Below are 12,173 nucleotides of genomic sequence, written 5' to 3'. Positions count from 1 at the left end.
ATTAGAAACACGCACAATGGCTTTTTAAAGAAGTGGCAAGAAAACTCGGGACCTTACTGCCTCCCCTCTGGAGTAACATGGCAGATCCAAATGAATTACAGAGTATATGTACTCCCCTATACCATTGCATGTTTTGAGTAAGTGATAGATTAACAACTGAAATATCACTTTATCTGTTTCTAGCAGTCTGATGTCTGCATTGGTGTGAAGAATCAAAGAAACTCCCTGAATGTCCACTGTGATTTTTGGTGTCTGCTACCATTTCTGTGTTAGTTCTGATACTGCACTGTAATTCTTGCAGTCTCTCTTTCCTTCTACATAACATAATCAACTGTATTATAACTTGGCTCACCTCTTCTCTCAGCTACACAGAAGAAACTGCAAAAATCAATAAGATGACCTCAAAATAGAGAAGAAGAAATTATATCTATATATCTATTTGCTTTGGCCTCTCATCTACTAAGAACAAACACACATTTCCAACATCATCAGCAAATTGTGACGTTTCATAAACACACTTTCTCCAAACCCATTTCTGTTCTGACAGCAGTGAAAAGGTTAAGAATGAGATCATGTCAGCTTGACTATTCAAGGTTTTGCCAGTTCGGATCACAACCTTACATTATTATTTAAATGTGGCTTTTGTATTTCATTACATACAAAGCAATTATATTTGCATTTACGATGCACCATAATTGTAAGAACATGACATTGTTCTGGTGATAATGTTCATTGATCATTCATAATGCAGTTGGCTCATGCCATGAATCATGACACTCTTATCACCTTCCTCATTTTACTTGCTATTAGATGGCTTTATTTGCAGATTGATGCTTTAAACCCATATTTTTAATCTCTAGATGGTATAAAATGCCTCTTATCATCCCTTAATGTACATCACTATATACTTTCCCAAAGGTGAACTATTGTCAAAGTCCTCATTTCATTCTCATAACAATAATGGTTTTATCTTGGAATGTGTATGTTTTGGTGCAAACTAATGCCAAAGGTGGCCAGATTTCTTGCTCAACAATACGTATTTTAGACAAGTTACAGAATGTTGTGAAACTAAGAATTTATGCATTTAGGTATATTTCAACATTCTAATACGGTTTTTCTCTTGAATTGGGTAGAATGTTCAAATATCTACATTTTTCTTGCGTAGCAGGTTCTTGGCAACAAGCAAAGAAACAAGAAAAAAAAAAAGCCATACCAAAATGTGTCATTTCAAATTATACTACAGTTAAACTGCATTTTCTAATGTGCTGGAGTAATGACTATGGTTCAGCCAATCCTTAGCCCCACAATGCCTACCTCACTGAGCCAGCTCACTCAGATAGGCTTTTTTCCATTTATTTATTCAATTTTGGGGTATTGTGGCAGTATGCGCTAGAGTATTTGTTATGTGACTGTTCAGCATGGTAAACCTCCAAGAAGTGCTCAGCAACATGCTGACACGTCCCCTCCGCTGCCCCAGATGCACTATGAACTAGCTGAAGGCAGACCTTGGTAGATCAGGGAAGAGGTAAAGCAGGAACACTGGGACCCAGGATGAGTTACACACACCACAGCTGCTGTGAGGTGTCATGTGCAGATCGGTGGTAATGTGAGTGTGCCCTAGAGTAAGATCACAGAATCACAGATAGGAAATGTAAGGTTGTTTTCTTTAAGGTCAGACTGATAGGCTAGCAGCTAAAAAGATGTTCCTAGATATTTATATTATTCTTGTAGGATAATAGTGTTTCTTTTAGAAAAAGCAATATTTCTGGGAACAGTTATGGAAGTGAGCCAGTGCTTTGGGATCTGTGTGAAATCAAAGCCAATAGATTAATTTGAAAGGTGTCCTTATTGTTGGAAAAGGATGACACTATGCAGTGCTGTAGACATCCATGTAGCTGGTCACTGTTAATAAAATTTCATCAAAAGTCATCATAAATAGAGAGAAAGTAGTAAGACAAGTGCCCATGAGATTTCATGCAAGTCTTATGTAATTAAAATTCATATTAATGTTTTGACAGTCAACATAAAAGCTGAGTGGGTAGAAAGCTCTTTTAAAATCACTTTGTAGAATAAGTAATACATAAGAAATTGTTTTCTGTAGTGAGTATTGGAGTCTAGATAGGCCTTTATGCCATTTGGTTCCTTGCCCCATACCATTATATCTATTTTCATTTTTTAATCACACTGGGGTTCTGTCCGTAGCTTTATAAACAACAAGAAGATGACAAGAGTCATCATCTTCCTCTCCAGCGGCATTATTTACTTTACACAATTCCCAGAGACTCCAACCGAATCCAAGCCGTGGGTATCTGAATATCATAGCAACAGACAGAAGAAATCCCATTAATGAAGAGTTTAAAAATTAAAGCTTTTGGGTCAAGATAAGGAGAAAGAATGGGAAATACTGCAGTCTCCAAGCGGTCTCACCCTGGGTTCACAGCAGACCACACACTCGCTGATTTTCAGTGCTGCCCTGTATCCACCAGACCCTAACGTCTCCCAAGCTGCGCATATGAGCGGTGCCAAGGCACAGCAGCCATTCAGCTCTGTGCCCTCTGAACTGCTCAATCCAGAACGGATAAACACGTCTCCAGGAGCAACCCAGAGCCTGTTTGCACTGGGAGATAAGTGCTCATCACCTTTCCTAATCCAAATAGACTTGAATAAGCAATGCCAAAAAGCTACGTTATATAAACAAGGACCTGAGCCCTAGGCAATATTAATGCAGTTGCATTGAAACAAATACTTTTTTTACAATCTGTGCTTTTCCACTGGTAGTTTCGGATGCAGAGCATGGTATCCCATTTAGAGCAAGTCTAAGAAGGAAGAAAGAGCGATTTAGTGGCAACAGGACCTGTTATTCAGTAGAAAAGTGCTGTATCTGTTTGCATCTATTTTTCAAATAATAATAATAGTGGGAAGAACATGGTAGCTGAGGAATTATGTTTGCATTATAGTTTCTTTTCTCCAACCATAAGACTCACTGAATTGTACCATGGAGGCTTAATTTTTCACTGTGATTTTCTTTTTCACGGTTTACAAATTGTCTATTTATAATTACTTTCAATTAAGTCAGCCTTAGCCAATCAACAGACCATAAAGTGAACTTAAGCAGTTATGAGCTGTGCTTTGTGATGAGAATTTATCCTTACATTAACTGTAAGTTCATTAGGAAATCTGAGCTCAGGGAATTACAGGAGCTAAATACAAGTTTTAAATGCATAGCAACATAGATCTAAAATGTTTAGAGTTCTCCACTGCAACTATCAGTTTAACTGCAAGGCCACTGATGATAACTGTTCCGAGTGGGTTCCACTTGGAGCTCTGGCACCTTTTTCACCAAAAAAATACAACAAAGAATATGGTGCAAAATGAGCGAGAACAGGCATTGTTACTACAGAGTTGACCTAACATAGACATCTAGCGTAGCATTAGCTGCATTCCTTGGTAGGCTTTAGGAAACTGTCTTCTTCCAAATATATTTCCCCAAAACCCTTAAAAACATACTCCAGCATTTGCCAAACTATTAAGCTCAACTGTGAGTTTGTATAAAGCTCTGAGGTTTTAGTCTGACTCCAAGGAAATCAAAGTCAACCAATAACCAAAACTGTAAGAGGAAGACAACATCTTAAAATATTTATCTCAGAGAACAGAGGAGCTAAAGGAACCACCTTGCAAATGTGATAAATGGGATACAAAGGAATATCAGCTTCCACATGATGAGCAAGATGTTGAAAAACGAAGCAATATTAGGAAGGAACACAACTTTAAGATACTGGCTCATGAGTATTTAACCAGGGAAATGTAAAAGACTTCTAACATCTAACATCCTCTGCTGCTAGGACTGCGGGAATAGAGGGAGATTTATTCACATCAGACAGGACTGTGCGGAATCGCAGCACAATCAGCGCAGCAGCGTTGACCAGAACCGTCACCTGTTCAAGGGAGTTTTCCAAGTCACCTTTGTACTCATTTAAGATTCACCATTAATGATATCGTCTTTCAGGAACCCTGAACCTTAACATATTTACTAATAGAAGCATCATCGCCCATTCTCATTTGCTCAGAAATCAAAGTAGAAAATACTCCTACTTGGTACACAGCTACATACATAGTGACATGAAAAATTAACACAGTGAATGAAAAGCACACCAGGGCACAAAACCCATGTTCTAACAAATTTAAAATAAATCTATTTTATAAATAATATACGATTTATGTGCTATAAAGCCCGAAAAGCAACCATGTCTGTATTAACAGCACTGACAATTTAGGAAATGTGAAATAACTTTGTCTTTTCCTTTTATGTCTTGCAGACAGATTACTTAGTCTAATCTTCCTGTCTTGTTTTTGGTTTATTTTTGTGTGAAAAATCAAAGGAGACACACCCTTTGGTGTCTCCAGTGAGAATGAAATTCACTTAAAATAATGGTAAAAATTCTGTGACTTGACTAAGGCAGGAGTGACTCTTCAGTTTCTAGGGGATGAGAAGTTAGTGGAGCCTGCTATTCACCTCACTATGTAGTGGGAAAGAGAAACTTGAAAAGCAAATGGAGGGCCCATAGTAAAAGTAGCAGCAGGTCCTAAAACAGCAGCAGCTTTACTAGGATAAGCCACAGCAATTAGAGACACTGAAGCTCCATTAAGAACACGCGATATCTGATCTTTTCCCTTTAGAAACAGAGTGGTATATATTACCTAAATGGCAGAATTACCTGACGTTGTTGCACCAAACGAGTCATTAGAAACATCAGGTTGTCACATAGCAATGTTGAAAAATAGTATAAGCTTGCACTTAATTGTGTAAGGCTTAGCCACATGGTTAACGCTGAATGTAACAGAAACTTGGTGACAAAGTCCTTGTGCATTAGGGTTTGAATGTAAATTCCAGACAAAGCTTTCAAAATGCAAAAAAGACTAATATGTTATGGATTAAACATCAGTAAAGTAATTCAGCCCCTCAACCAACTGCTAGTCAAAGTCAGGAAGACATGGAACTGAAATGCCTTTGCTGTTGGGGCTGAACATTAATTTTTTTCAAAGAGTTTCATCTAATAAAGCTGACCATCTATAGGCTTGGAACTACCTTGGTTACTAAGCTAACCAAACACACACTTCCCCAACAAGCAAATACAAAAGCCCCAAACCAAAACAACAATGAAAATCCCTCTCCTCACCATTTCCCCCCACCATGATTTCTTAAAACCATCGAAAAAGAATATGCTTATGGTCACTTCAGCATACATTTAATTTAACATTCATAAGTGCTTCACTGAACAAGAAAGCACTGCCTGTGTGTGTGTGCATAAAACACTTTGTTGAAATTGGTTACCTACTTCTGAAAATCTTTGCAACATCAACCTAGTGCCAAAACATTAGAAGTTTGCTTTAAAGGCCAGCAATCATTAATATGTCTTCAAGTTAGCTCACTCCTTAAATAGTTAAAAATAAAAACCCCCTAACTCTCATTACTTTATAGAAAATGAATATTTTTACCTCTGATGGTAATGTTTAAACCCCTCAATTGGGATACAGCTGCAGAAACAAAAGTGCTACCAAAAGCATATTATCAGATCTCTCGCATCTTCCTGGCAATGCTTTGTGCTTGAAACAATAGCTCTGTTGAAAGCATTGTGACAAGATATTGTTAAAAAAACCCTTGTTCTGTAGCATATTCCTTCTCGTTAACACCTGCCCTTTTCCTTTGTTGTAGCTTTGACCTAAAGCAATTGAAAAATGAACAGCAACTTCGTATTTTCAAAGGAAGAAATCAAGGTTTCAAGTGAGTTTCAGCTGGTTCAATGAAGTATCTTTTAAGACCGTAAGGATACATTTCAAATGAAATTATGACAACTCACTTAGAGACAGATAAGTGCTGCGTAGAAATGCATATACACATACATCTATATGTACACATCTATGTGTGTACATAAGTATAAATGTAGTGGTATATATATGTTTGTACAGCATGTCAAATGGTGAAGACAAAGGAAGATGCTCTTAGAAAGGTCAAGCCACTTGTTTGGCTGAGAATGTGCAAAAATCAATCTATGAGGGCAACTCTCTGGATCTAGGAGCCTCGTCTGACAAATACTCAGCACGTGTGGCTTTAGTAGGCATTTGCAGTCAGTATTTTTCAGATGAGGCTTCTGAGTGCAGCAATGCAATCTTGTGTTCAGAAGTAGCCTTAAAGGCTATTGAAATATATTAAAAATTATTAATTTACAAACATGTGATCAACTCTGAGACAGAGACACTCGTTTTGTCCCTAACTTCATATCCTCAATGAGTGAACATCTTATGCAAATAAAGGGGGTGAGGGAGAAGTTCTTTTCTAACAGAGGGAATGTGCCACCATGGGGAACCTGTGGGAAGCTTCAGTAGATGAACCTGCTTTCATTTCCTGGTGCTCATCTGCTATGAATGTGGGGATAGAAAATATCCCCCTATATTCATTCATGAACTGTTTTATGAATGACTCCACAGTATTTGTGGTGACAGCTGGAGGTGCAAAATGCTTGCCAGGAGAATCCTTCCTCTGAATACAATTTACAAAGGGAGCCATATGCAACCCAGTAACAGAGGGCAGGGCAAACCCTAATCTTCCAAAGGAAGCAGACATTTCTTCATCTGCACAAAAACCAAAAAAAAACCCTCTTAGGCAGGAAATTGAATTCTTCTTTGCTTTTCAGAGAGAGTTTGCAGAAAACATTCCAAGAAAAATCAAAAGCATTTTATGTTGACTGCTTAGTGAATGTAATAAATGGTGGAGTCTTTGTACTCAGCTAATTATTCCATCATCTTTAAGCAAGCTGGGGAACTCAGTGTTGCACTTACTGTGGTGCCCAGGAAAACTCTTTAAAATTTGCACGGCTCCCTCTGCATTGTGTCACAGAGAAAAAAAACCACAGACTTTCCCCCCTTCTGCTAGGAGACAAGATGTATGCTGTGTATGGCACCAATTAATTTTTACCATAGAGAACCACATTCACAGTCCTAAATGTGAATTCATTCAGTTTCTAGGAGGCTGCTGTCTGTATGCTGTAATGCTTGTACACACTCAGTAATCTCTGAAAAATTTCCCTTTTGTATTTTCTTATGCTGGTTATTTTGTTAAAATAGTAATGATTTTTAAATCTTTATATTTTGATGGCAAAACTAATTAACAAAGCTTATTATAGGTAGAAACATGAAAGTTTATTAACAACAAAGGATTAGGGAAGAAACACAGAAACCATGGGGTTTTTATTTTATCTTATAGAATAATCAATACTTGCATTTTCGTTGCTATTTTCAATTTTCAATCTATTCAGCTGGATTGCCATGTTTTTATAGGGGTCTTTTTCTAAATAACAGAGGTCATAGTGACAAAGTAGAGGTCATCTTCATTTATGAAAAATATAAACACACACATTTCCTAGATGGTTAAAAGTCTGCCTGAATTAATCCCTGTGACTTTCTCTCACTTCCCCATGGCATAGCTCAGTGGTTGTTATTCCCCATTAAAACTAGCCAGACATCTGCATGGAACACTAAGAGTGGTCAGTACTTCCTGATCCATTTTTAGCTATTTATGAAAAAAAAAAAAAAGAACCAGACAGCTCACCTTGAGAGATGAAGCTTTCAAGAATGGCATCAATATAAAAGTTTGCACTGTTTCAGGTTGGAAAAGGAAGATGCATTAAACGAACACATGAAAGATTGTTTGTAAATTCTTAATTTCTGACTTACTTAAAAACCCCAGGCCTGAGACTAACATGGTAGTTGCAAGAGGCCAGTGAGGTCAACAGGAAAGATGATGCAAAAGCAGAGTTTGAAGACCAGAATCTCCAGGTAGTACACAGACTGAAGGTGTCCAAGTAGAATTACTCTGCAAATAAGTCATCTTAACACATAAGGTGTAATACGGCAACATGTACAAAGAGGCAAGGTGACTACATTAGGAATAGATAAATTCCTTTTTCAGCATAAGCTTCTGAAAGTTGAAGTATGGCAAAGTGAAAGCAGACAGATAAGGCTGTGCCACGCCAGAACCCTTCCCAGCCCAGAGCAGTTTTCAGCTGCTGTCATCTGCCATTGTTTGATACGGCAGAAATCAATTGAAAAAGTAATTACTTGTGTCAACAGCTATTCTTGGGTGAAAGGAAGAAGAATGTCCATGGCAGACAAGGATTTTAAATAGCCTGCTTCACCATATTAATGTGAATATATGCATACATGCTTATATATTTTCAGTGATCCAGGGGAAAAACTGGAAGTCACAACCGTGGTATAAATCATCCACCTTAACAAACTGTGTTACATACAATGAAGCACGATCAGCTCAGCTAAACTCGAGCTGAGGTGACTTAAACTCTTAAATCCACAACTGTCTGTTTACACGAATGAGAACCCAAAAGCACAACCGGGCACACTCGGGGGGTTGACTGTGTATCTCCAGTAAGCCATTTTACAGTTCTTGATGCGCTGTTACACTTCAGGTGACTGAATCTGAAGTTAAGTACTGGGAACTAATCAAAGCAGCTTCTTTCTTTTAAATTCATGGAATACTGTATATGTGCTTTTAATGATGGTGTTAATAAAGTCAGCCTGAGCTCAGTAGGCAGGCTGGTAGTTTATCACGCATCTGAAGCCATACTGTACACATATTAAACAAATGATCCACAAGATCTGGGCCATAAGTTTAATGTAGTACTTCATAATGAGGGGATTTCGTTTTGTTTTCATTTAGTTCTTGATACAAGCTATTTGTCTTCTTTTTTGATAAGCTCAGCGCCCTCTGTGAACAGCAATATCATCCAAACACACACCATATCCAACATACCATACACACCACAGTCAAATAATGCAACAAATGTCTTTTTTCCCCCACCACACTACTTAATTTGTGGACTTTTATTTTCCTAATAAACTTAATAAACTCTTTCTGTGACACCCCCGCCCCCCCGGCTGAATGTATCACTTGCGTAAGTACAGCCTTCCTCAAATTGAGAATTCTTGAAAAAGACCCAACATCAGTCCAAAATCTCCTGCAAGCTTTGAAGGCACAGCCAAGTAAGAGGTCAATTCTGTAAGTGGCCTCAAATTGTCATAGTACTTTCCCAAATATCTTTCTATTTCTAGCCAACCGCCTCCCTCTATAGCACTTTGAAGAAACGATAGCACGTGTATACCGGCCCAATCTAATTTCAGCCACGGGACAGCTTTTTGCAGCCTACCATTTCTTTTACTTCCTGCATACACCACTGTGGGCATATCTAAGTGAGGATACAAGCCAGATCCACAGTATTGCAAGTCAGAGCCGACATTACAGGCATTAGCTAACACAAGCCCCACTGGTTGTGGCATGAGCTTTACACTGAAGTTGTGCTTAGTCCCCTTCCCTGAACGAGAGAATATTATCTCAAGGAGAGGTCTGTGCAAAACTCAGACTGACCTTGGCCTATCAATTTTGGCAGTAACATGTCTCAAGCTGAAATGGGAGCTTATCTCTGACTATTAAACAGAGAACAAATGATTTTTTTTTCCCTCTTAATTATTTATAGATCATTGTCCTTTTCCCTTTTTAGTGTCAGGGTGGATGTTTGGATTATTGCAGCCAATGTTACTGGAACTGTTGTATCATCTCACAGCAATACAAGAACCTGGGGATATCAGTTTATTTTGTGCCTGTTCGATCTCTGTGTACAATGCACCCTCTCCTCCTACTGATTAAAAATATATATATATATGTGTAAAGGAAGATAAGAGGGTTGCTTATAACAGCGAGCATTTTGGGAAACACTAACAAGTGCTCAGTGGAGCTCACAGTGATCTTCCTCCATTCCGCAACTGAAAAAAACCAAAGGCAATCTAACACAATGTTAGACAATCTAAGGTTATACAAAATTTCTTCTTTGTTATCTAATACTCCCTCTGCACACACACATCCACAGGAAGGTTATTTCTTAAATGAAAACACCATATTTGTCCATCAAAACAGAAAAATGCAACAAGAATGGTGCTTTTTATAAGAGCCTGTATCCTGAAATCTTACTATATCCTCAAACAAAAAGAAAAAAGAGAAATTAAGTAACAAGAGTTAACAAGCAGTTTTTTTCTTTTTTCTTCTTTCAGCAAAGGTCGGCAATCCCACAGCAGCAAATTAATCCCCATTAGTAATGATATTTTGTCTTGATATATCATGACACTTTTGATTTACTGTGTTTCCAGGATGCAGGCAGCAAATGTTAATGATTCGGTTTGCTGGGAATTTATACTCCTGCTCATTTCCCATTTGCTGATCAGTTGCAGCTCGTCAAGACTTGGCTGCTTTAACTAATGAACTGACGGCCTCGCAGGAATAATGGTGTGCTCTGCAAGCTTCATTTTTTTTCATGCCATCTGCAAAAATGCAGGTTCCTCTCTGAAAAAATATTCCTGGCAGCCAGGAAGGAGTGATTATGATCATATAAATGTCACTTGTAATTTGTATTTCACTTGTTTAATAGTGTTACCACTAAATGATGGTTTCTGTAGAGAACAAAACTAATTATAGTAAATTCAGCATTTTTAGGGGAAACTCATGAAGGCAAGCATACCTAGTTTTGTTCATTTCTATAAAATATTCTAATAGAAATTATGTATTTTTACATTATGATTTATCTGCCCAGCTGGTCTAGTTTGAATTAGAGCTACACAGAATATTTCTCTGGAGGCTTTTGCAGACAGTAAACATCACTTTTCTTATACACAGTAAATGCAAACCCCATTCAAGTCTACTGCAAATATTGCACCAAAGGTGTGGGGAAATCTTCAATACTTATAAGAGTTTTGTGACTAATTATTCTGTGAAATGGTTTGTGATCTAATGGCTGCTTTACTGAGAAAGTTTGATAAACACCTTGCTGAACCTATTAAAAGAAAGGTCAGTGCAATTTTCTCGCAGACTTCATACCATACTATGTTTGCATTTAAGCAATGCTTAAGTCAGCAATAACAATGAAGTTTAGGCAACTACATCCCTGAAAATCCAGCGTAAGTGAAATGGAAAACCTCCAGCTACATGATATTACAAAAAGACCAGATTTTTTTGTACCACAGAAGACCTCAGTGAAGTTCTTACAGATTGCACCATAACAAAATCTGCTCTGAGCTCCAGAAGTAGCCTGCATTCTTTCTTTAAGTCCAAATTGTTTATTTCGATATTCTACAGATTTTGCCTCAAGGAACAACAGAATTAGAAGTCATCCCCCAACTGTATTCATGGCATTTCTATTTCATGAATTAAGAAAGGAACTGCCTTCAAACTTTCAAAACTAATTTCTTCATATGTTAACAGAGCTAGATGGACGCTTTCTATGGAAAGTAAATGAAAGCTAGCATCATTTTAAAGCTCATGTAAAATGAGGAAGGTAAAAAAAAATTTGACAAGCTTTTCCTCTACCTCCCCAGTCTCATTTTCCTGAATGCAGCCAAACCCAATACAGTGTTGCTGCACTGCTAGAAACAACTAATTACAAAGTACTAATCTGCACAGTCTGTATCTTGAAGCCGATCGAATAGCCCAAACACCAGTTTATCTGCATCAGGCAAGGCGACTGTCAGTTATGGATCACAGTGTTCCTTTGGCCCTGCCATCATACTTGGCTGAAGGCTGCCTGGGTTTAAGGAGAGAAAGAGGGGCAGAGAGAGGAGGGTTCCATAGAGAAGGTACCAGCAAAGGAAGGAAACGTTGGAAAGACAGCACTCACTAAAAAACACAACTTTAAACCTCTCCAGTGTGGCACTGACATCAAGACAGTTGCAAATTATAAATAATAACTTCAAGTAATGCAAGCCATGAGGCAGCTTGAGCTGCTGGAATCCCCCACGCAGATGGCCTGACACATTCAGAATGCACAATCCTCAGAGAATATGCAAAGCTTCAGAAAAAAGGGTATCTGCAATTATAGTTTTTCTGTGAAATGACTGCTCTGACTACATCACTGAAGATTGATGTACTGTGCAGGGCACGTCTCATAAAGATGCACTCGAGATGCCTTAGGACAATGGATCCCAACCTTCTCCATGTAATGCCATGCCTGCGCAGTCCTGGGCGGCATCGGGTGCCCTCCAGTCAGCTGTGCTCACCCCAACACAGAGGGAAGGTTGAGCTGCTGCAAATCCTGGTCTCGTAACCAGACCAAGTTCTG

The sequence above is a fragment of the Caloenas nicobarica genome, chromosome 10, assembly GCF_036013445.1.
Source record: "Caloenas nicobarica isolate bCalNic1 chromosome 10, bCalNic1.hap1, whole genome shotgun sequence".
In the NCBI taxonomy this organism is placed as follows: Eukaryota; Metazoa; Chordata; class Aves; order Columbiformes; family Columbidae; genus Caloenas; species Caloenas nicobarica.
Note: the sequence above shows the minus strand (reverse complement) of the source record.